At 41.5% G+C, this 22,541-nt stretch overlaps 1 protein-coding gene across 10 annotated transcripts in view; it reads right to left on the bottom strand.

Annotated features, from left to right (window-relative positions):
* Positions 1–22,541, bottom strand: part of NRXN3 (neurexin 3) — a 1,810,124-nt gene that overhangs the window by 992,498 nt on the left and 795,085 nt on the right. The gene's annotated exons all lie outside the window — the stretch shown is intronic.

The raw sequence follows: 22,541 nt of genomic DNA, 5'->3' as shown, positions 1-22,541 counted from the left end.
CAATTTAAGGTTGTCTCTCAGGATTTTGCCAAGTCCCTTTCCCACTATTACTAGCATGTTCTTTTCAGAGAAAGTGACCTGTGTTCACTTGGGTAGGATTTGGCAAAAGTGGTGCTCTAAAACAGAAGTAAAAGAGCCAAACCATTATATTTAACTACTATGTTTTCACATTGCTTTATTTTCCCAGTGCTGCACATGTATAAACCATGTTTCTGTTTGTGTGTATCCGGGCGGGGGGTAGAGTTTCAATCATTCTCCAGCAGTTAAGTACCTACAGGGCTAAAGTTGAGTTTTGTTTCCTTCCTACAGTAGGGTGTGTTCAAGGGCTACACAAGAAATGTTCTCAATGGTCCAATGCATCAGTGCATCTCCGGGCACACACCCTCTCATTAGAAGCTACTAGAGAAACTGACTTCATGTCAGATTTCCTTCTTTTAAACTCTATTAGTACCTTAATACGGAGAAGGCGATGGCACCCCACTCCAGTACTCTTGCCTGGAAAATCCTATGGACAGAGGAGCCTGGTAGTCTGCGGACCATGGGGTCGCAAAGAGTCAGACACGACTGAAGCGATTTAGCAGCAGTACCTTAATAACTGATTTATTTCTAGAAAGACTTTCCCATCTTGTGAGGGTGTTATCAGACTTTGCTGGAAACTTTGCGCATTTAAAAGACAACCTAAGAGATCCAGAAACAACCCAGACCCACCAATAAACACGTATGAGCCAACTGACTGTAAACACATTTATCTCTCCACCAAAATCTGAAGGTAAATGCCCAGTCTTGTTTGCTGATGGCTGCTATTCGAATTAAAAAAAGATGAGGCTTGGCCAATGCTTCATTTTTGTGAATGCCTCAGGCTCAGCTCTGCAACTTTTTAAGCAAGGAGCTTCTGCTTCTCTGCAATAAGTCACAAGAAAAATCAGAAACATGTTCCTCAAACCTCAAGGGCAAGTCAGCAAGACTGCTGCACTCACCTGACAAGAAAAGCTGGGTCTCCACGGAGCAAGAAATTTACCTCGAAAACTGGGCACAAGAAGCACCACAGAATCCCAAAGGTAGTACGAGCGGAAAATCACAAAAGGACATGGTTTCAGTTTACCAGAGACTGAGAGAAAATGCTAGAATTTTCTGAAAGTCACTATGAACATGAATGTAAAAAAATCACATACATACTCACAATTCAGCCTTGACTATAGATGGGAAATAATATGCATTGTACTTTATTATAGTCATTGTATATTCATTTAATTGTGAAAATACATACTTATTAGTACAAAGCTAATTCAAAAATAATATTTGTGAAATATTTCTTTTGTCCTGCTAGCATCCATTTTCAAAATTAAAGATACTTTAAAATATCTAATAACCTTTATTGAGAATTTTAGCATTGAGGAGACAAATTAACAGTGAGTTCCATAGGGGCATTCCTGTTGGCTCAGAGGTAAAGAATCTGCCTGCAATGCAGGAAGACAGGGGTTCGATCCCTGGCTCGGGAAGATCCCTTGGAGAAGGAAATAGCAACCCTCTCCAGTATTCTTGCCTGGGAAATCCCATGAACAGAGAAGCCTGGAAGGCTACAGTCCCTGGGGTTGCAAAGAGTCAGACACAACTTAGCAACTAAACACTAACAAGAAGTGCTGATCTGGTAACTCAAATAGGAAAACACTTTCTTACCAGGAATCTCCTCTGTGGAAAATTTTGTCAACTCCTCAATTCATAAGAAACCCTCATATTTCTGAGATTCAGTTTAGTTTAAGCTCTAGGACCTAGGAAATCACGTTTGGCTTGTTTATCAGCTGCATCTAATTTGAACAAGTACTATTTCACCTACAGACACTGCATCAAATTCAATTCTCAGCCTGAAAAATGTTTAAGTCCAAACCTTTGATTCCATAGAATGGAATATGTTACTGTTTTACCTTTTTTGGAAATCTAATAAAATTAATAGGCTGAAAATTTTATACCAGAATTTTATACTTCTTTATTATCAAGAAGAAGAAGAAATAAACATGTGAACACACTTGGGTTCATGGGGAATATTATTTCTGCTCTGACAAGGGGCCATGAAGGAAGCTGGCACAGTAAGGGTTAAATCCTTGGGCTCTGCAGTCAGACAGGCCTGGCTCAAATCCTAGTGTCTGTAGTCTCTGTGTGAGCTTGGGGGTGTCTCTAACGCTCTCTTTAGTGTTTTGAAATAAGGCTGATAACATTTTAATCTACAGGAGTGTTTGGGGTTATATAAGATTTGCGTGTAGATTGCTTAGCTTAAAAACTAGCACATAGTAAGCCCATGGTAACTGTCAGCTCTCAGACCCATATGTATTAAAGATTTTAATAAACTATGTGAAAATAATACCTTAGAATATCCTTGCTGAAGTATGGGACAATTAGATAGATTATAACGGGTGAAAGAGAAGGAACGGGATAAGGTATCAATGTCAGCCTGACTCAAAGATTACAGTAGTGTTTCCATCTGAGGCACCGCCCACATGAGACTGCAAAGAGCACTGAGCAACACAGAGCTTCTAATACCCTTATCACAGTATCTGGTACATAATAAATGCTCAACAGACATTACCTACTATCGGCTGCATTCACAAATCAAATACCTAAAGTTAGGAAACATGGCAGAGCAAGAACTCCACCAAAGATCTCGGATGTTCTTCCACTGCTTGGAATTTATTTCCTCTTCTCTTCTCATTTGTGGGGCAGGAGTATTGAATAACCAATGCAACCTTTAAGAAGCTGTTTATTATATTCAAAATAGCACATCAAAGTCTTTCTCTCCAGGTGAAATCTTAGCCTCCAGGGGATGCCACTAAAAGGTTAAAACCATGAAAATCATTCACAAGCTTTAAAAGAAGATCAGAATGGAATGTGCTAACATCCCCTGTCATTTTTATGCTGATACTTGTAGTGTATCAAATGTATTCAAATTTAAAAACAGCTCTTCAGAAAACAGACCGCCATATTGGACATCAAGAACAGGAAATCTAAAAATGGATTCTGTCTCTTTTTGTTTTCTTTCTGTTGCTCGTCTGAGAACAGAGATGTATAACCAAAAAAATATCTAACAGGATGCTAAGTGAAAACTTCTCTGGTATCTGAGGATTACACTCAGACAGTGCCACCGATATGCGTGCATGCTCAGTTGTGCCTGCCAGGCTCCTCTGACCAGGGAATTTTCCAGGTAAGAATACTGGAGTAGGTCATCATTTCCTACTCCAGAAGATTGTCCCAAGCCAGGGATCAAACCCACATCTCTTGCAACTCCTGCATTGGTAGGTGGATTCTTTACCACTGCACCATCTGAAAAGCCCAAGAACCACTAATAAACTGCTACAAACTGGAGATGTACACCTCCCATAACCAGGTTTTACTGGAAGGTGACAGAGTCTATCCAACTATTATAAAATACCAGACTGGAGAAGCATGGAAGGAAACTGGATTTTTATGGGGAACGTGGCTTTCATGAAGAGAGTTCTTTTCCTTCATTTTCCCAATTAACACTTGGCTTGAGTAAGGAGCAGTGGTAGTCTCCAATTCCAGTCACTCATGGAGCAATCATCTTTGCCCCATCCCCTGACAAAACACTTCGCTGGGTCCCGAAACCGTACCCATTGCTACCCCTGGAGTAGTCATCAGTTCAGTTCAGTTGCTCAGTCATGTCTGATTCTTTGTGACCCCATGGACTGCAGCATGCCAGGCCTCCCTGTCCATCACCAACTCCCGGAGTTTACTCAAACTCATGACCACTGCATCAGTGATACCATCCAACCATTTCATCCTCTGTCACCCCCTTCTCCTCCTGCCTTCAATCTTTCCCAGCATCAGGGTCTTTTCCAATGAGTCAGTTCTTCACATCAGGTGGCCAAAGTATTGGAGTTTCAGCTTCAGCATCAGTCCTTCCAATGAATATGCAGGATTGATTTCCTTTAGGATGGACTGGTTGGATCTCCTTGCAGTCCAAGGGCCTCTCAAGAGTCTTCTCCAACACCACAGTTCCAAAGCATCAATTCTTCGGGCTCAGCTTTCTTTATAGTCCAACTCTCACATCCTCACATGACTACTGGAAAAACCATAGCTTTGACTAGATGGACCTTTGTTGGCAAAGTAGTCTCTGCTTTTTAATATGCTGTCTAGGATATGGAATAGCCATAATAGGAGGCTTCTTAAAGAGCTCAGCATTTGTTTCCTGGAATATGGAGTGAAATGTAAAATTTATGATTGAAGCTTACTTCCAGTCTAGAAATTTTAAAAGATTTGAGGTAACCATAGTAAATTGTGCCAGTGGAGCTTGGAGAGGCCAAGCCTGAAGTCTAAAGGATGAGGCATACCCATTCCAATTCCTCAGGGACTTTGAGGGTCCCAGAGAGACCCTCAATAATTCCTGTATTTCTACTCTAAGGAGTGGGAAGACGAGAGGAGAAAAATGCCCTTGAGAGTCACTAGGTCAAGCAACCAGGTACGCCCAACCAGGAGAAGGTGCTGGCGGGCTTGTAGCAGGGCTCAGGGTCAACAAGATTGACCCTTCTCAGGGGTTCTGCAGAAGAAGAGGGGTCAAGACCAACCTGACTCTGTAAAAACACACATACCACCGAGGCAGAGATCACCACAGTCACAGTGTATGGAGCAGGTTCGAGCTGAGTAAGACGAGGTGTCTTTCGTAAGCAGTATGAAACCTATGAAGATTGTGTACAGAGACCTCTTTGAGTTTAAGGCACTGCATACATGAGGAGTTTGATTTTGAAATCGAGTCATCTCTAAGTCACAAGTCTAATTTATGAGAGGTAAAGGGGGCTTTACATCAGGAAAGACATGGACACAGACGGTACTGGACTAAATTTTAACAGATGAAGTGAGTAAGAAATTGGGGAAACTACTCAAGATGGAGCTTAAGTAATATAAGTGGATACTGGACACGGTATGGTTGAAAGAGACTCCTGTGAAAAAGACAGAAGAAAATCATAACATGTATATTCCTCAAAGAGCTGGTACTCTATAATAAATTCATTACCCAAAGGAAAAAAAAAATCCCTTATATGTGTCTATGAGGATTTTCACCACAGAGTAAAGTGACTAGATTTAAACTCTTATTCCAGTATTAGTTAAAAGCCAACACATTCAGCTTAAAAATGCTTTTTAAAGTCACACAATCACACCTGAGAGAGCCGGTGCGGCCCAGCTTGGCCCATCTTGTGCGGAAGTCAACACTGACCTCACCCTTCCATAACCTGGGCAACTCTACGCACTTCTCCCTGTTTCACTGCCTACAGGATGAGAGCGCCAATCAGTGAAAGCCTACAGGAAGAGGGGCCGTGGACAGTGTTGGCAAAACTCCCATTTATGTGAAAGATGGCAGAGAACATGATTATTAACTGAAGATGCCAGCTGAATTGTAACAGAATATATTCAAAGCTGCTTACAGCAGCTGCGTCTAAATTGGTTGAAGGCCCGTGAACAGCGTGAACTTGATCTGAAGCATAGCCATCCAATGGACTATGTTTGCTTCTTTTTTTTTTTTTTTGGTTTTGTGATCTTGGCCTCAAAAATGGAGGCAATATTTGAAAAATTATAACTCAACATAGATTGTATGTTGTATGTGACATAGATTGTAAACCTACTTATATTCTGGAAAATTCAAAAGGTTTGAACCAGAGATTGAAGCACCTTATTTTACTCACAAGCTTGACTCAATTAGAGTCAACCTCATTATGACCACTGATATTTTTATAAGAGGGAAGTGAAGTGAAGTGAAAGTCGCTCAGTCATGTCCAACTCTTTGTGACCCCATGGACTGTACAGTCCATGGAATTCTCCAGGCCAGAATACTGGAGTAGGTAGCCTTCCCCTTCGCCAAAGGATCTTCCCAACTCAGGGATCAAACCTAGGTCTCCCACATTGAAGGTGGATTCTTTACCAGCTGAGCCACAACAGAAGTTCAAGAATACTGGAGTGGGTAGCCTAGCCCTTCTTCAGGGGATCTTCCTGACCCAGGAATTGAACTGGGGTCTCCTGCATTGCAGGTGGATTCTTTACCAACTGATCTATGAGGGAAGCGTTCACTCAAAAGGTGTAAAAAAGCCTGAAAAGGCAGTGAAATAGCCTATATGTACACATCCTTCTCGAGTGAAAAGGAAACCTCCGTGTTTTAACATGTGTGGTTATAGGAGAAAATTAACTGTGAGTAGATCAATTTCAGTAAAACAATCAGGGTCACAACTTTAGCAGAACTAAATAAGTAACTTCCTATTTTGAGATGAGATGAACCAGGACAAAAGAAACAGGATGTGAACATTCTGAAAAGCATGTCTTATCTGGGAATTTTTTTTTGAGTGGGTCTCACAGGAAGTTTTTCAGACATCTGTAAGAATTCATACTGCAAATCTCCTAAACTCAAAATTCAAAGAAATGGGACTTCCCTGGCCGGCCAGTGGTTAAGACTTCACCTTTCAATGCAGGAGGTATAGGTTCAATCCCCGGTGGGTAGCAAAGACCCCAAAGCCTTGTGGCCAAAAAAAAAAAAAAAAAAGGCAGTAATAGTGTAACAAATTCAATAAAGACTCTAAAAATGGTCCACATCAAAAACAATCATAAGAAATCCAAAGAAAGAAATGTAAGCAATCTAACATAGCTCTACATATAACTAGCTTATACGCAATAATCTATTAGTTCATATTTTTAAAGAACGCATGCATTCATGTGCTCGTTCATCCATGTGTGCGTTTGCCCATGCATGTGTTATTCTGTGTGAACCATGTAACGTAGATTACACCCTGGGATAGCAGTTCAAAGCATCGTCTCTATTTGCCTACACTTTCCTGGCCTCTCCATCTGGCGTGTGTCTGTGCTTTGATAAGAGAAATGTGCCAACCTTAGACCACATCTAACAGATGGGATTAAAAGTGATTCAGGTCATAAGAAATTCAGCGTGAGCCTCTCCAGTTTTCATCACCATCCCACAGCCAGCATTTCCTCCCTGCTCCCAGCTTACTCCTTACTCACATATGGAGGTAATTGCTTCTGAGAATAGAGGTCATGTTTTATTTATCTGTTGTCAACTTTCACTAACGCTTCTCTAGGCTGATCTCCTCTTCCATGAGTTTGCCTGACTTGAAGTCCAGGAGGACAGAAACTGCCTACTCCATTCATCACGGTATCCCCAGTGTACGCAGCTTGGCATGTAGGTGTTTGTGCTACAAACAAACAAACAAAATAGATATATGGTCTTTCACCCAGGTGCCCAGCATAGAATACTCAAAACCTTCAGAATTTATTGTTTGTTTTGTATGCTAATGAAATGATCCATGGGGGTGGGGCTAGAGAGCTTCAGGATGGAGGCTGGTTGCCAGAAAATTGTTAGATTACAAGGTTAGAATTCTCAGTTCTACCTCCAACCTTCAGACTGGAAAGACAGGCTAGAGATTGAGTTCCATCACCAATGGCCAATAATTCAATAGATCATGTCAACATATGTTATGCTATGCTATGCTAAGTTACTTCAGTCATGTCCGACTCTGTGTGACCCCATAGACGGCAGCCCACCAGGCTCCCCCATCTCTGGGATTCTCCAGGCAAGAACACTGGAGTGGGTTGCCATTTCCTTCTCCAATGCATGAAAGTGAAAAGTGAAAGTGAAGTTGCTCAGTCGTGTCTGACTCTTAGCGACCCCATGGACCGCAGCCCACAAGGCTCCTCCGTCCATGGGATTTTCCAGGCATGTCAACATAAGGGTACCCCAATAAACCCCCAAATGATAGGAGCATCTGGGTGGGAGACCACTGCAACTTGCAAGGAGGATGCCCTGCCCAGAGAGAGAACAGAAGCTCTGCACCCTCCCCCCAAATCCTTGCCCTCTGCATCCCTTCCATGTAGCTGTCCCTGAATCAAATCCTTTAAAATAAACCAAAAACCACCAAGTGAAGTATCTGTTTGGAGTTCTAGCAAATTACTGAACCAAAGCAGGAGGATCATGGGATCCTCCAATATGAAGCTGACTAGGCAGACGCATGAGTAGTCCAGATACCCCGTTAGGCAGCTGCTGTCTAAAGGCAGGGGTGAGGTTGTCTTGAGGGACTGAGCCCTTGACCTATGGGGTCTGTACCCATTTCAGGTACTGTCAGAATTGAATAAAATTATTGGACAACCAGGTGGTGCTGAAGAATTGGAAAACTGGCCGTCATCAGAAAAAAAAAAAAAAAATACAATGATGATCAATATTTACTTGTTGAACAAATGACTGACTCAGTAAGTAAAATCAAATCTATGCCCTTTTAGAAATAAAACTGCAGTTTCAAGTTAAGAATAATGGAGCAAGAATCTATTTTTTCTTGTATGCCTTGACACTCTGCTGTGTTTTTTCCTGTTCATAGTGGGCCCTCAGTGCTGAGTGAAAAAAGACATTCTAAAGAAGGAAAAAGTAAATGCCTGTTTCTTGTAAAGAAGGTGATTCTAGGAATGACAAGGGCTGTCTGTCTCGTTATCCTACTGCTCTCTGTGGCAGGTATCAGTGTTTGCAACCAAACGTGTCTAGTACCTTTGAGCATGTGATGAGATTGCACTCTCACTTCCTTGATCCGGGTACAGTTGTGTGACTTGCTTTGGTCCCAAGAGCTACATCACCTCTGAGCAGAAGTGTTAGGGAACAATGCATGACTCACCACTCTTTCCCTTTGTCACGGCGGTCAGTCATGTTCTAGATGGTGCTCCCCTGTCAGCCTTGGTCCCGAAGTAAAGACGTGGGACAGTTCTCTGCACTGCAGGGGTGGGGATGCAACATGAATGAGAAATACACTTTGTGGTTTTAAGACTTGCTGGTTGTCTGTGATTAAGGAAGATCTTAGCCCATCCTGATACAGAACATTTCCCACTTCTGCACGCCCTCATTTAAAAAGTTGAACGCTATACTGCCAATCACTGAACACTGACATTTTCAGAGAATGGCAGGCATTCAAGTTGAGTAAATTAAATGATGAATATGGAACACTTAGCATATTGTGATTAAAATATAAGTGCTTAACAAAATAAACTATTATCATCATTACTATTAACAGAGTTAAAATTGAAAACTCCAAATTTAACTTATGTAATACACATGAATAACAGTTTGATTTTTTAAAATACTCTAATGAGCAATACAGGCATAAGGTCAGATAAGTTATATTTTCTTTTCCCACATAGATGTTTGACATGTGTTCACATATATGACCCTGAACAAGTCACTAACCTCCCTAACATTTGTTTGCTCATCTGTCAAACATGAAAATCATATATTAGAAAAAAACCCACGTGAAAATCAAATGACACGCAGAAGCAGTAAACACGGAAGCATTAGCTTATCGTGATGAGAACAGAAGAAAAGGAGGGTTGTCGTTTATGATTTCCATCTAGCAAAATTCACAGGAATTATCTTATCCCACCTCAGTTTAAATGCCCATTTGATATTTTAAAACATTTTTTTTTACCTAAAATCTAATTCTTTTCATTTGTCTAATCTGATAACATCAACTTATCTCCTTCCTTGGAAAATAGACATTAAAATTAATTGCCAATACTAAGGTAGAGTGACATAAGATAAGTTAGTATTTTGGTGCCATACTTCAACAATTGTATTCCAAAATGTCTGTGCTGTTATGAACTGAAAAAACATTACCCGGCTTCCAGGAAGTTGGCCAATGATCAGTAATACACAGAAGCATGTGCATTAGCACTGGGTGGACCTTTAGAGGTCATCTATTTCAATTCCCTTTAGACAAAAAAAAAAAAATAATGGAGTGTTCTTTGACTCTTCACTGTCATGCATTGGAGAAGGAAATGGCAACCCACTCCAGTGTTCTTGCCTGGAGAATCCCAGGGACGGGGGAGCCTGGTGGGCTGCCGTCTATGGGGTCACACAGAGTCAGACACAACTGAAGTGACTTAGCAGCAGCAGCAGCAGCAATTGCTGTGTTTTATTTGATGTGAAACAAGAGCATTTCTCATATAATAGATGCTGAGGAAGACTACATTTTTAAATTCAATAGAAGTCTTCCAAATTATATCTGGAATTAACATGTTTCCCCTTAATGGATATTACGTGAATGCTGTGCTGCGCTTAGTCGCTCAGTTGTGGCCACCTCTTGGCTCATGTCCCAAATGTTTAGATTCATCATTTCTCCTATAAACCTAAACTTGTCCAAAATCTCTGCTAATCACTCTCCATGAGACAGCCCTGAAGCAGGGGGTGCTGGTGACTCCAGAGCCAGGAAGACCCAGTGCAATCCCTGGACTAGGGCTGGGCCAGTTCACCAGCTGGCCTCTGTAAATGGTCTGCGAAATAGATGTATCCCTTAGACTGGAAACAAGAACTCAGGAGGAGGAGGCATGGAGAGCCGCATCTTGTACCAAGTGCGAATACTTAGTTGAGGACTCTTCAGAGACAAGAGAAAGAAGACATACTCCCAAGCCAGCAGCCACCTTGATTATCATAATTCCTTCCAATATACCTAACCCTTCCTCCAAAACCAGCCCTTTAATCTTTTCCTCATGGCATTAACTCACACACTTCTGTTCAGGCTTTTTCCCTCTGTTCCCTGTACCCCACCACTAGCATCTATCCCAAAGCCTCCTACTCCACCTCCTACTCCATGAAATCTTGTTTGTAAAGTTTTGATATCTGTTGGTAAGATCATATCATACAGTGAATTCAAAAGAAAATTATAGCTGATAAATTGCCTGCTCTATATTATCTCCCATGTCATCTTTTCAAACTATCTATTTAACCTTCAATTTATCATTTTTTATTGCTCAAAAGTGTGTGAAAGCCACTCAATCATGTCTGACTCTTTGTGACCCCATACTGTAGCCTGCCAGGCTCCTCTGCCCATGGAATTCTCCAGGCCAGAATACAGGAATGGGTAGCCATTCCCTTCTCCAGGGGAACTTCCCAACCCAGGGATTGAACCCATGGTCTCTCGCATTGCAGGCAGATTCTTTACCATCTGAGCTGCTCACAACTTATGCTTTAGGTTTTTAATTCCCTTTTGCCTTCTCAAAAGCCAGCCCATTCAGAATTACAGCTTTTCTGATCTTAGCTGAACAGTCAGACCTTTCTCTTTTGCTTTTGTGCACTACTAAAGCATGCTTCCTTCTTCCTTCTTCAGTCCTGTTTCACCATCAGTTTTCCAATCACACCATCTTTTTCAGTGCACATATCTACCACCAACCATACTGTCGGAAGCCAGACTCTAGAAGGACCTCCTCTACTTCATCTAGATTCCACTTCTATTCAAACAGAGAGTGCATAACTCCATGTGACCTGGAACTTCAGGACACAAAGGCTGAACATGGAATGGCTTAGGGATGACACAGGAGGCAGAGCCAGAGCAAAGGAAACGTGAGGATGTACTCTTGGTGAAGGAGTCTTAGGTAGTAAAGGGGCAACCCACACATCAAGTTCAAAAGGGTCAACACAAGTGAACTGAAACAGACTGAGACCCTGAGTAGAAAGAGGAACCCAGAGAAGGGAAAGAGCATGAATCAGCTCAACTCTGAGAGAAGAAACGTGTTTATGGTATGTGTATGCGCATTAGTTCATTAACAGACTTCAGTCATAATAGTCTTTGTTTTCCCTAAACTGGTTCAGACATCTTCAAGTTTAAGGCACAGATGTCAATATTTCCTTCACTATAAGCCAAGATGTCATGGTTACTGTTCTCCAAGATCTCTGATCTGTTCTTCCACCTCCCAACCCATACTCACGTTCATCAAAAGTTTGTTTAGAACAGCAGTTTTTCCCTCAGTACTTCGTGATTCATGGAATGACTGGAACATAGCTTTCAAGATTCTTTTGAGAAATTAAGCAAATTGTCTGGTTAATTTATATACACACACACACACACATATATATAGTAAAATAGATATAGATACGTGTGTGTGTGTGTATATATACTCACATGTGCTGTGCTGTGCTAAGTTGCTTCAGTCCTGTCTGACTGTTTGCAATCCTATGGACTGTAGCCCACCAGGCTCCTCTGTCCATGGGATTCTCTAGGCAAGAATACTAGAGTGGGTTGCCATTTCCTTCTCCAGAGGATCTTCCCGACCCAAGGATCAAACCCTAGTCTCTCATGTCTCCTGCATTGGCAGGCAGATTCTTTACCAGTAGCGCCACCTGGGAAGCCTTATATACACACACATACTTGGTAGAATCATATATCAGAAAATTTTCAGACGGTTTAAGATGACCATGACTTTTACGCTCTGCTCTTGGACCAACTGTGTAACAGACATTAGGAAATTATCTCACGTAAATATCACCCCACCAAGTTGGGTGTGATGCTCCCGTGTCTGTGATTTATGACTCCAGTACCTAGATCTGGACAAGCAGGTGACTTGCCTCCATGACTTGCCTTCCTTCTTCTTTCTGTTTTATCGATCACTCATGAACTCATTGTTGGGTATTCCTAGATCTTACTACTCCAGACCTTGGCACCACCAGGAACTCCCATACATCTTATTTAGACAACCTTTCAAGATTGTGTGTTTTGTTATGCAGATTCTTGATGTCTAGATTTGAATAATGTCTTAAGAGATTTTAATATTACTCTCTACACAAAGCTTCTATTTTACACCATGACTGCTATACTAACTGAAAATTGAGATGTTAACTGTTTTGATCCATCTTCCCTTTACTTTTTATTCATTTATTTTGGGCCATGCTGTGTGGCATGCAGGATCCTAGTTCCACAACCAGGGCTTGAACCCATTCCCCATGCAATGGGAGTGCAGAGTCTTAACCACTGGATTGCCAGGGAACTCTCCCATCTTCCCTTTAAAACTGAGTTGAAACGCCATTTATTCAGTTGATAGAATTTCCCTTCATCTCTTTTCAGACTTATTAAGGTGTTATGAGCTGAGTTATTTCTCTTTGAAAAATTCACATGTTGAAGTCCTAACCCTCAATATCATAGAATGTGACCATATTTGGAGATAAAGTTCTTTAAAGAGGCAATTCAGTTAAAATCAGGTCATTAGGGCAGGGCATAGTACAACATGATCAATGTCCTCAAAAGAAGAGGAAATCTGGACACACACATGCATACGGGAGAAGACAATAACAGTAAGAAGAGACAATCACGGAGAAGCCAAGGAGAGAGGTCTGGAACAAAGTCTTCCCTCTGGTGCTCGGAACAAACCATCCCCGCCAACACTTTGCTCTCAGATTTCTAGCCTCCAGCGCTCTGACAAAATAAATTTCTGTTGCTTAAGCCACCCGGGCTGTGGTGCTTTATAACAGCAGCTCTAGTAAAAACTAAAGACGGGGACACTTAAGGTCCAAAATTTCTCACCATACCTACATGCATGGCCCGATGTGAACTAGCCTCTCCCTACATCTCGGATCTTGTCACCTCCCCAGTTCCCCTGACGGTTCATTGTCCAGCCAGAAAGCTTTCCTCTCCCAGGCCATGTTGACTCCCAGGACAGGACTTTTGCAGTTTTCTCTGTCTATAGCATGCTGGCCGTGTATCTCCCTAGGGATGGCTCCTTGTCATTCAGATCTTAGCTCAAATACCCTTCTCAGAAAAGCCTTCCTTGACTTTCCATGTAAAAGCAGTTATCTCCTCTACCAACCTATCAAAACTCTGTCTACTTTCCTGGTTTACTTTCACTGTAACAGTTTTTTTTTTTTCCAAACCAGAGAACTTAGCTTGCACCATCATCAATACGTATAATCATGAACCACTTTGTGCAGAAAAATAGATCTCATTCCAGTGACCATATGCCTGGGTTTGCCAGCACAGTCCTAATTTATACCTATTTCAGTGTAATTATTAAAAGCTGTCCCTCTCACTGTCAAAACTGTCCTGATTTGGAAACCACCCCCCCCAAAATGATAAAAATACATCCTGAAAGTCATCAAAAGGTTTGAGCTGTTTTCTACACTAGATGACATAGTTTGGCTCTTGAGTTCTGTGCATCTCTGCTTTCAAACACTAAATAAGCCCTGTGGTTTCACCCTCTGTTCCCCTGCATGTGAAGTTTCTTCTGCCTGGAATCCTCTTCCTTCGTACCCAGAACCCTCAAATGCGAGTGCTCCTCCTCACCCTTCAGGACACTGCACAGGGGGAAACTCTTTGGTTCAGTTCAGTGGGAATTAGGCAACTTCCATGGTGGCTCAGATGGTAAAGTGTCTGCCTACAATGCGGGAGACCTGGGTTCAATCCCTGGATTGGGAAGATCGTCTGGAGAAGGGAATGGCAACCCACTCCAAGACTCTTGCTTGGAGAATCCCATGCATGGAGGAGCATGGTAGGCTATAGTCCATGCGGTTGCAGAGAGTCAGACACAACTGAGTGACTTCACTCACTCACTCACTCCCGTGTATCACACTACAGTGTAATTTCCTTATTTCTATATACTTCCCTTTGGATTATAGGCTTCCCTTGAGAATGATTTTGTTTCACTCATGTTTATATCTCCAGTATCTAGAGAATTTCTAACATGGTGGACATTCGATGATGCCCAATAAATGGTACTAAATGGACCCCTGAGTGCTCTCTAACTCTTATAAAGTCGTGTTGTTTTTCTGCTTCATGTACAGTAGGATTTGAGGAAAGGTGGAGGAAAAGGGAGCTCAGACATTCATATGGTTATCAGTTCAGTTCAGTCTCTCAGTCATGTCCGACTCTGTGACCCCATGGACTGCAACACGCCAGGCTTCCCTGTCCATTACCAACTCCTGGAGTTTGGTCAAACTCACGACCCTCAAGTCAGTGATGCCATCCAACCATCTCATCTTCTGTCATCCCCTTCTCCTCCTGCCTTCAATCATATGGTTATAAAATAGATAAGAAGTATTTTATAAACCATCCAGAACTCTACATACCTGAAACGCAAATTGAAAACTCTATCCTTGAAATTTCCTGCTATTTTCATTCTGACATCTTTAATTTACATTTTCATATCCAATTGGCAGTAGAAAAACACTTGCTTTGTCTCAAAATCATCTTTTACACGCTGCTCTTGGACAAACATCTCTTTCCCATATTTCCTCTTCCATTATGACATCGTCACCTGTTTACTCTCTCAGATCATTCTGACATCTTTTTTTCCTTTTGTCTATACTAACACTCTATTCACTAAATTATTCCATTCATTTATCAAATGGAACAAGGCAAGAAACCCATTTGAGCAAATTATCCCTCATCCAATCTTTATTTCTCCCCTCGCTTGTGACAACCACTTCCGAATGACATCCCTGCACCTACCCTTCCCCTCTTCATTCTATTTTCCACAGAGCAGCTAGTGTGATCCTTTCAAAACCGAAGTCAGAACACGCTCCCCTTCTGCACAGCCTTCCCTCATGGTGGGAGCCAAACTCTCAACTACAGCTGCAAGATCACTCATGACCTGGTTTTCAGCTACATTTCTGACTACATCTTGCTCACTTAGCTTTAGCTACACTGGTCCCTTGGTCATTTGTCAAACCTGCGACGCCCCTGGTTAAGTAACATCACACCTGCTACTTTCTCTGGAATATTCTTCTCCAAGACAGCCATATCACAATGCCTTCCTGTCTCTGCTCAAATGTCACCTTCTCAGAGAGGTGTTCTTTGACCTCATTCTTTGGAAGAGTAAAGCTTTACCTCCCCCGCCACCCGCCCCTTGCACCCTATTCTTCTTTGTTCTTTTATCTCCAAAGAGTTTATCACCATGTGTCTTACAATCTTATTTTCTTCTGTATTGGTTTATTGTTTGTTGTTGTTCAGTTACTAAGACCTGTCCAACTCTTTGCAACCCCACGGACTGCAGCATACCAATCTCCTCTGTCCTCCACTATGTCTAAGAGTTTGCTCAAATTCATGTCCATTGAGTAGATGATGCTATCTAACTATCTCATCCTCTGTCACCCCCTTCTCCTCCTGCCTTCAATTTTTCCCAGCATAAGGGTCTTTTCCAATAAGTCAGCTCTTTGCATTAGGTGGCCAAAGTATTGGAGATTCAGCAGCAGTCCTTCCAATCAATATTTGGGGCTGATTTCCTTTAGGATTCATTGGTTTGATCTCCTTGCTATCCAAGGGACTCTTAATAGTCTTCTCCAGCACCACAGTTCAAAAGCATCAATTCTTTGGCACTCAGCCCTCTTTGTCTATAATCTTCACTAAAGTATAAGTTCCAAGAGGGAGGGTTTGGTTATTGTTGTTCATTGTTTTATTCAAAGCTCTTTAGACAATGCTTGGCACGTATTTGGAGCTCAAAATATATTGACTGAATTGATGGATGCAGTTCCTTCCTTTTTAATTTCCTTCCTCAATCTATACCTGCAAAGTAGCTGGGTTAATAAGTGGGTAGTTAAGAAACCTGAGTAGGAAAAGGAAGGTGAACAGCAACCACTGCTGGGAACCACAGCAACTGAAGAAGGCCAGTTTTGGTTGCAGGAATCCCCCCCCCAAAATTCCAGAGTTTCTGCCTTGGGTTGGGTCAGTACACAAAGCATTCAGAGAGTCCAGCACAGAACTTGTAACAATGCTGGAACTGGGCAATTTAGGTACTGTCTGCAGAACTTACTTTTGCCCCCTTATTTATTAGGGAGTCACTGAACAAGAAAAAGCTAGATAGCACTGAGACTTCCAGAACAATGGTTTCAAACTAGTGCTACAGGGTCATAGAGAGGTGATCCTGGGACGGGCAAGTCTAGGAAAAGCTCAAGGATACAGAGCTCCCACCCCCAAATGAGGGCAATTCAGATTTTTATCTGTGTCCTGTTTATCATAGTACACCATGCTGCTGAACATTAAAGTCTGTAAAGATGAGAACAGGCCACTTGTGATTAGAAGGCTGTTACTATCTTGGAGGCAACTGTTTCCATAATATAGAGATGCTGTTTCCATAATATAGAGATGTTGTTTCCATAATATAGAGATGCTGTATTGAGCTGGACTGTCATTTACATGCTTACTTTCTAATCTGCAACTGTCTTATCAAAATTGCAACTAAAATGGTGTCTTGTTTAACATCTGCCTTCCCCACTAGGATGTACACTCTATTGAGGGAGGGACCACATCTGTCTTATTTAATGCTACAACCCAGTATTCTAAAGGCATAATAGGTGCTCAGTTAACATTTGTTGAAAGAATGACTAAAGGAATAAGGGATGAATATCTAAACAGCAGAGACAATAGGTATAGCTAATATCTCTCTTACATATAGATATGAAAAGGGAATTTTAATTACAAAACTTGCTCAGATATTTAATTTCCAGAAAAGACTATTATTCTCTACATTTTCTCATCCATTTCCTAAAATATATGAACCTAGCAGTAAACCACCTAGAACACTTTTTAAACACTCTGCAAATAATCCTATTTTGAATTGCCTTCCGCCCAAATTTATTCAAAATCTCAGGCAGACAAGTGTAAATGGAGAACTGTTGGAAGAAGACATAGCCTTCTAAGTTCTGAATATCTTTTGACTACGGGTTTTCCATTCCTTCTAGATTTGCTTTCCTTGAACAATGCCTCAGTATCATACTCTCAGCTTTTGCGAAAGGACAAGACAAGGAGGAGCCATGTGAACCTAAACAGCTCATGGTATGCGTGTGGCGGAAGTCTTCGTTCATCAGGAAAGGCTCAGGTAGAAATGTATTACCAAGCTGTGAAACAGGAAAGTTGTGTTTTCCTTAGATATCTGGCATGAAACTTCCTTCCTGACAATAAGAACTGACCATGTTTCCTTTTACTAACTGGCTATCAGAAAACTTTAGAAACAGAAAGTTGAGGTTCAACCAAGACAACTATCTGTAGTCCCTTTACATTGAACATTTACACACCTCTCAGACCATCCTTTACCCCAGAGTCCAGTGTTTTACTCTTATTTTTTGCTGACCTGACTTTTTATTCCTGTCATTACTTTACAATATATTATCATAGCAAGGTACTGAAAAATCCTCTGGGAAATATAATGTAAATATAATGTGAACATGCAGAAGAGAATATGCTTTTCAAACTATGGCAAAATAGGCTTGATAAACTATTTCTGCTGGAAACACTAATTAGCATGTCATAGAAATGCCATGCAGTATATCTTTCCTTTTATTAATAATTTACTTCTTTCTCATAGTAACGTCATCATCTGTTTAGCCTTATGGATACTGAGCTGATTGACAACTTGACCAAAATGTACTGAACTATTGGCTCAGTATTAAGCAGGATGAAAGGTAGGGAGTGTCACAGAGGCTTAGTCTTGCCTTATGCATCTTATCATCAGTTGAACATAGATACAGGTCTCCCCTGTTTTGTGAAAGTTCAGTCTATGTCACTTTACTTTAAAAAAAAGACCTACATTAGTACCTGTTTTCACTAACTAGAAGAAATCCAAAAATGGTTTAGGTTTTATGAAAATAGGAGAAAAGCGAAAATAGCATTGAGCATTCGTTTTGCTATTATAGAGGCAGCACACACACTGAATGGCTGAGCGTGGTACCACCAAGCTCCTTCCCCCAGAATAACCCTCAGCATCTCAGCATCAAGAGGCCACAGCTCTGAACTGTGTCTCTGAGCATCTGTGCCTTATCTCCATTTATTTTGTACAACTGTTAGCGAGACGCACCCTAAGGTAACCGCTTCTTCACTTCACACCATTTCAGCTTATGCATGATTTCATAGAAATGCCCCACTTTGGGCTAGTGGGGAGACCCTGTACAGATGAAACATATTAAATTTGCAAATAATACAAAACTCAGAAGAAGGTTACTTTTAACACTGGTGAATATGTAGCTTATAAAGTCAGACTACCTGGTTCATTTCCATTCTATGACCTACTAGCTGTGAGACTCTGGCAAGTTACTGGCCCTCACTGTGCCTTGACATTCCCATTTTTTAAATGGGAATAAAATGATATTTGCATCATAGGGTTAAGTATTAAATTAAATACTATGTCAAGATTTATGAGTGTTTTTTATACAGTAAGCAGTCAACACAGTCATGATGTTATTTTTGCCATAAAATTATCATAGTTGCTAAGAAGTCCAGCAATAAATTCAAAACACCATCGGATTACTGGAACTCTGGAAAGAAACAAGTCATATTTATTAAGGATAAACACAGGTTTGGGATTCAGGTTTTCAAAATGCATTATGTGGGATGGAGGAGTTCTATCTTAGGGAAAAAAAATAACTGACATCTGAAGAGTATCTGGAAGTTTTCCTAGACCCCAAAATCTTACACAGCAAAGTTTGGCTATGTGTTTAGAATGTGCAGGACATGATTCTAGGGACTCTGAACATCAATCAGTAAATGAGACAAAAGAGATTTACAGCCTCATGTATCCCAATGGAGACAAAATGAGCTAATAATCAAGCTGATTAATGAAGAAGTGTCAGAGAGAGAGGCGATCAGAGAAGAAAGTGGACTTGTGCACAGGGATAGACAGCGATCAGTGCAAGTACAGACTTTTTGAAACAGCAGTCATGGTTGGAGGGTGGGGGCAGTCTTTGAGAAATGATAGTCAAGCTGCGAAAAGGTGAGATGGAGCCAGCCCTAAGACTGTCCTGGAAAGAATGTTCTAGATTAGGAAAGCCACAGGTTTACAGACCTGGAAGTGACAACAGTCATAATCGGGTTGTTAAAACAGCACCAAAAGTTAGGTGACAATGATGGCAGAAAAGATTCATAACAGAGGACTCCCTGTCGGCCAAGGATGCGATGTTCCTCATAACACTACCAGGTAGGTACCACCGACTGATACCCACACTTGAGAGGGGAAACCTACATGCAGGGAGGGTTGTCCAGTGTCTCACAGCCAGAAGGAGGTGGAACCAGAGCGTGAGTGCACTCAGCTAGGCTCTGGTTGCTGGGTTCCTCCTGCCCCATTCAGAATGGAAGTAAAGCCCACAGCACAGTGAGGAAAGGCCGGAGAGACCCTCTCCTACGGCAGGGACAGTTTATTTTGGATGGCATATTTTAAAGAAACTAAATATACAGAAAATGGAATAGGAATGGTCAAGAGTAGGAAAACTATCTCACCAGAAATGACTAAAACGTCTGAATGTGGCCAGCAACATGAAAAGAGAAGGCAAGGGGAAGGTGGGCTGGCTTTCTTCAGGTGTCTGATAAAATTTGTATAGATGAATAAATGATAGGTAGGTGGGAAAAGGGAGGGAGGGGTGTGCAAACATATCTTTATATAATTCTAAAAGAAAAAAAAAATATGATCAACAGAAGGACAATAAGTGACGGAAGATTCTGGCAAAGATGGGTCAGGGCAGGAGTCTCAGCAATCCAGAAATCTGAGCTACCAAACTATGGAAGAAGCTTCTGGTGAGACTGCAAGGTCCTCATAGCCTGTAAATATACATATTAACTAAGAAAACAAGACTCATTTTTTATGGGCTTGCAAAAGGGACTTCTGCAAAGTTAGAGCACTGGACTTCTGCAAAGTTGGAGCACTTGACTAGAAGTCAAGTTCCTCTTACAACTCTACATTCCTTGCTTTCTATAATGGAAGCCATAAAAGAACACATTGGATTTCGTTGGAAATGGTATTAGTAAGAGTGTTAAGCCATAGAGGGTATTAAAAAAGAAATGCTCATAACTGTTTGTATTACATTTTTCCTTGCCAAAATATGTATTTCTAATATATATATGTGGCTAAAATTCTTAAGACATGTGTTAAATGCCCTCTGTGTTGAATAAACTAATTGGAATGCAATCTTTAAATAGTGACATGTTGAAGTCTATACAGCGTGGGAAACACATACACAGGTTGGAAAGCACATGCACAAAATCTATTCTAGAAAACACAGCCTAGGAAAATTCTGCTTACGATCACATAGTTCAAAGTTGACACACTACTCAGTTTTTCCTTAAATCTCTGAGTAGCTCAGGAACTGTAGTGTGATGGAGACAGAAGAGTCCAACGTGTTCCCTGGTGACAGCCTGGCCATGTTGAAGAAATACGACCCCCAGCCCTCCATGGCTTGATGGAGGGTTCACAAGGCTATGGAGCAATGTTAACTTCATAGTGATAAGAAAACAAGATCCAAAATCAGATTCAGTTGGCCTTCTGTATCTGTAGGCTGCGCATCCACAGACTGAATCAATTATGGATCCAAAATATTTGAAAAAAAATTTCAGAAAGTTCCAAAAAGCCAAACTTTAATTTGCTGTGAACCATCAACTATTTACATAGGATCTGCATTGTATTCACAGCTATCCACGTAGCATTTACATGGTATTAGGTATTATAGCTCATCTAGAGAGGATTTAAAGTATAGAGGAATGTGTGTAGGTTACATGGGGATGTGAGCATCCGTGGATTTTGGTATTCACAGGGGGTCCTAGAACCAATCTTCCACAGATACGATGGGATGCCTGTAGTATCCCATGTAGTATCCCATACGATGGGATACTACTGCATGTAGTCCAATTTCAACAATAAAGATGAGCAGGAAAAAGACAAAGGAGATGTCTGTTATCACTGTTCGTGTGTTGAGAGTATGACCGATTTCTTCTTTTTACTTTTAGGGGAGATACAAGCTTTTGTCTGCCTGGTACCACCTTTCCTGTTTCTACCAGATACAACTCCCTGACTGTGAAGAGGACTGTAACCCAGGCCAAGACAATCAATGAACCCTGGCCACAAGTATTGTTCCAGGAATAAACGCTTGTCCCAGACCAAGGTTATCAAAGTCCTTCGTTATTTGTTTTTAAGTGAATTTAGCAGGAAATGTTTTTCCTTTCTCTCCAGTAGTACGTTTATAAGTTTGTAAGCCTGTATCTGCCAAGGCCATGGCTCCAGCCTTGTGGGGACAGTATTTCTGAAAGAAAGAAACCAAACTGCAAAGAGAAAAGAAGAGGGGACAAGAGGGCCAGAGAAAATGAATGACTGGGTTCTGAGTGATTAAACTTTCTGAATCTAGGCACTGAGGCCAGGGCAATTCCTACCCTTTCTGTAGTTAAGGCCATGGATTTGCATGGGGTCAGGGGGATAACATGGAGGAGCCTGGTGGGCTGCAGTCCATGGGGTCGCTAAGAGTTGGACACGACTGAGCGACTTCACTTTCACTTTTCACTTTCATGCATTGGAGAAGGAAATGGCAACTCACTCCAGTGTTCTTGCCTGGAGAATCCCAGGGACGGGGGAGCCTGGTGGGCTGCCATCTATGGGGTCGCACAGAGTCGGACACGACTGAAGCGACTTGGCAGCAGCAGCAGCAGGGGGATAAGAGGCATTGGAGACAATTATTTCCCTAAAGAAACTCTGTTTGAGGGAAAAGTGAATCATGTCTGTTTGCACCAACTGAATATCATAGAAAGGTAAAGAATTAATAATAGTAATGAGTAAGGGGATTCAGAGAAAGGTCTGATTATTACTAGGATCAAGGAAAGTGAGTTGGTGGCAAAGGTGATAAGTAAGTGGTACAGGAAGGGGTTTCAACATCAGGGAAACTTTGGGGAAGAACATTCTGGGTGCAAGACACAACGGAAGCAAGCAGTAGAGATGGGAGAACACAGGGAGAGTTAGTCGGTGTCCGGTTTGGCTGGTGTGCAGGGCACAGT

Source organism: Bos indicus, chromosome 10 (genome assembly GCF_029378745.1).
Source record: "Bos indicus isolate NIAB-ARS_2022 breed Sahiwal x Tharparkar chromosome 10, NIAB-ARS_B.indTharparkar_mat_pri_1.0, whole genome shotgun sequence".
In the NCBI taxonomy this organism is placed as follows: domain Eukaryota; kingdom Metazoa; phylum Chordata; class Mammalia; order Artiodactyla; family Bovidae; genus Bos; species Bos indicus.
The sequence above is the reverse complement of the archived record's forward strand: the minus strand, read 5'-3'. Positions and strand labels throughout refer to the sequence as shown.